Below are 4,110 nucleotides of genomic sequence, written 5' to 3'. Positions count from 1 at the left end.
ACACACACACATACACACATACAGTTTTGAGTTTTGTTCCACATTGTTCTCCTACACAGATCCCCTTCTGAGTGGTTGACAGTGGTAGCTGGGCACCATATAGTTCTTCTGGTCTCATAGTCATATATGCTGAGGATCTCATGGTCTACCAGTCCCTTGGACTAATTGTTTCCATGCATCTTTGGTTTTCTTTATTGTTCTTTGCTCTGGGTAAGGAGAGACCCATCGTTGCATCTAAATGGCCGCTCGCAAGCTTTTAAGATCCCAGTCACTACTCACCAAAGTAGGAGGTGGAACAATATTTTTGTGTAGTATGTTATGCCAATTGAGCTTGATGTCCCCTGTGACCCTGGTCCTGAGCTCACAGGTCCAACTACTCGCTCCCTGTAGGTAGCTGGCTGTGGCCAAAAAGTCACCACGATCTTGTCCCGTCAGCTCTACTATATACCTGGCCATTCTTAGAGAACATACAAATACACTTGTAGAAACATCATCTGCCAACTGTATACATGGTCATGGGCAAACTTCCCCCTGCATAGACATACCTGATCATTCAGCCTGTCCATCTATCCACCCATAGGTCAATGTTTGCCATCACTGATAACGCAGTACAGTATGTGCAAAAGGGTTCAACTTTGTTGTCTTTATCTCCATGTACATCTCTCTCTCTTCCTCTTCTTCAATGCCACCATGTTGATCACTCACATTTGGAATATTGCCCTTCTCTTCACCCAAATCAATACTTGTCTCTACCTATCTAGCAGTGTTCTCTCCCCTCCCCTTTCACCCCAAGAACCAACAAAGAAAGTTTCCTTCCATATATAAACTTTTCCTTGACTTTTCACAGTAGTGGACTAATACAATATTTGTCCTTCTGTAATTGACTTATTTCACTCACCATAATGTCCTCCAAGTTCATCCATGTTATGTGGTGGTTTGTAGATTCTACATTACTCTTTAGGGTTGCATAGTATTCCATTGTGTGTACATACCATAGTTTGGTTATCCATTTTTCTGTTGATGGGCACCTAGGTTAGTTACATCTTTCTGCTACTGTAAATAGTGCTGTGATGAACACAGATGTGCATATATCTTTTCTAAAGACAACTGGTTCTTATTGATGAGCACCGTTAGCAAAAATTAGGGTTCCTCTCAAGGCCCCTTCCAGCCTTCTGTATGAAGAATTTGAGAGAGGCAGTCTTTTCAAGGAAACAAAGATTTGAGTGCTCTTTGGGATTTTATGAGTGATTTTCAAAGCCTATCAAGTAATAAAGTGTGTAGCACTTTAGGAAAAAAAGTGAAAAGAAGGAACATCTAGAATTCTAAGTCTTGAGTCTTCCTCCAAAGCATCTCTTTAAAAAATGATCCAGTTCCACCACCAGCCAACTGTGTGATGCTGGGCTTGAATCCCTTTCCCTTCTTGGTCTCATTTTCCTCACAGTACAGTGGAGAGGGTAGAGGGATGGTCAGGGTTGGATTATAGGGTTGGACTAGTCAAACGTCAGGAGCTCGTCTAGCTCCAGTGTTCTGTAATTTCAGGATTCTGAGGAGCACCCATCATTTAACTCCCAAATTCTGGCAATTCTATTTCATGGTTTGCTGGCCAAATAGAGGTTTAGAAAACCTGTAATAAATGATAGTTCCAACACAAGCTTTAATACTTAAATAATGGGGAGAAGCTAATGTTGAACAAAATTCATTAATTAAAAAAAAAAAATGAATGGATAAACAAACTGTGGTACATACACACAATGGAATACTATGCAATGTTAACAAATAATGAAGAATCTGTGAAATAGCACATAGCATGGGTGAAGCTGGAGGACATTAGGCTGAGTGAAATAAGTTAATCACAAAAGGACAAATATTGTATCTGACCACTATTATAGAAAGGTCAAGAAAAGGTTTACACACAGAAAAAAGAAATTATTTGATGGTTACCAAGGGTAGGAGAGAAAAGGAAGGTAAAACACTAACTAGAGTAGACATGTATTAATTTGGGTGAAATGAAAGGCAATATACAATACGGGAGAGGGCAGTCCAACATGGCCAAGGCAAAGGAAGACACAGAGAGGTACACAAGAGTAAAGGCGATAAAGGTAAATATTATTACATATACAGTCCTGCAATAATAGTAACAACAAACAGATACGTAGGAAGATACATAGGAAGACATGCATGCTGAGCAGATGTGGGAAAGTGGATGGGAGCATACTCATGAGTATACACAGGTTTGGCAGAGGGTATTTCTACATATGTATTTGTATGTGCTGCAAATATATAGAAGGATATATTAGAGCATAAAGGGGGCAAAGTTCTGAAACTTCTTAGCCATAACGCAACACCTTGAGGGAATGACTCACTGGGCTTGGGAACTTCGGGCCACAGTCTCAGGGGACATCTAGGTCATTTGGCTTAACATAGTCCACAAAGATAATGTTCTATATCCTACTTTGGTGAGTAGTGACTGGGGTCTTAAAAGCTGGTCAGTGGCCATCTAAGATGCAACTTAGATTATCGGTCACCTCATCTGGAGCAAAGAGTGAAGAAAATCAAAGTCTCAAGGAAAACCCAAAGGACTGGTGGACTACACAAACCACAGCCTCTGCTAACCTGAGACTAGAAGAGCCAGACGGTGCCCAGCCCCCACTGCTGACTGCTCTGATCACGTCACAATAGAAAGTCCTAGACAGACACTGGGAAAGAAAATGCAAAATTCAAAATCATAAAAACAACCAGACTTACTAGTCTGATAGTGACTAGTGGAACCCCTAAGGCTATGGCCTTTAGACACACCCTAAGCCTAGAACTGAACCCACCGCTGGTGTTCAACTTTCAGCCAAACAGTAGTCCTGTAAAGTGAATACTGGCACCAACGAGGAAAATACTTCTCAGTACCATCAACCATTTAAGATCAAAAAGAGAGCATTTGCCCAAAAACAAAACTCAGAAGCCAGGAAAGAAGGACAAATGGGAGAAAGGAGGAAGAACGCTGTTTCATTAGGGGAATTGCAACCAATGTCACAAAGTGGGTACAAATTGTTGACTGGAAAACTAATTTGCTTTGTAAACATTCACCCAAACTACAATAAAAAATTCAAAAAAGAAAAGAAATAGGCTCTGCTCAAAGACACTAATCATCTTCCTGCTAAGACATTGCCTGCTAGACTTTCCCTCTAAGCTTTGTTACTCATTTTTCTCACCATCAGTAAATAAGAACTGTTTGTTACATATGTAAGAACTTAGCATTTTCCTTCTAACCTATTGTATACTGTACGTTAAGGGGCACATATTCTTTCCACCTGTTCTGATTGCCATTGGTGTTATTAAAGGGAGAAAATAAAAAAACCCTTCCCACTTGGGTTTATTCAGAGAGAGTTAACATCTGATTTAACCTGGAACTATTTAAAAGAAAAAGGACAACATGGCCTGAAGCATTTCTAGCATAGGGTGTGGAAGTATTTGATGTCCTGTGCTTGTTCACAAAAGAATGTTGTTTTGAAATGTGCAATGAAGTCAGGAAAAGAGATCCAAAGAAAGTTCCCATTGAGACTAAATCAAATCAACCCACTGCCCCACCCCTCCCCCAAACCCTTCCCTCTTGGACCAGTGGGCACCTTGGCTCTGTGCCCACCATCTGGGCCCAGGATCCCAGCGAGGCCCCAACATTGCTGCTTGCAGTGTGATGTGTGAACATGGGCTTGTGCCCAGTCAGGAGCATTAACGGGTTGGGGAGAGAAGTTTGTCAATGGTGAACTAACGCCTCAGAAGCTATTCACAAAAGGTGCGCTATCATCCGGCCATCTCCCCTTCCCCATGAAACCATAGGCTCATGGATTACCCTTTTCTTTATGGCCAAATAAAAAGGCTTGCACTCCCAAGCAGGGCAGGGACTCGGCTAAGGGGAGTAGGGCACTCACATCAGGCATAAAATTTAAGAAGATGATGCCAAAAAACTCAACAACCAAGATAAACAATATTTTAAATGCTCTATTATTTTTTTTTTTATTATTAGGTTTGGGTGAAGATTTACAGAGTAAATTCACTTTTCATACAGCAGTTCACATATACTTTGTCTCATGTCATTGACCAAAATTTACAATGCAGCAG

The sequence above is a fragment of the Orycteropus afer genome, unplaced genomic scaffold (assembly GCF_000298275.1).
Source record: "Orycteropus afer afer isolate SDZICR_OR568_19922 unplaced genomic scaffold, OryAfe1.0 scaffold00009, whole genome shotgun sequence".
Taxonomy (NCBI): Eukaryota; Metazoa; Chordata; class Mammalia; order Tubulidentata; family Orycteropodidae; genus Orycteropus; species Orycteropus afer.
This window is presented reverse-complemented; position numbering follows the sequence as displayed.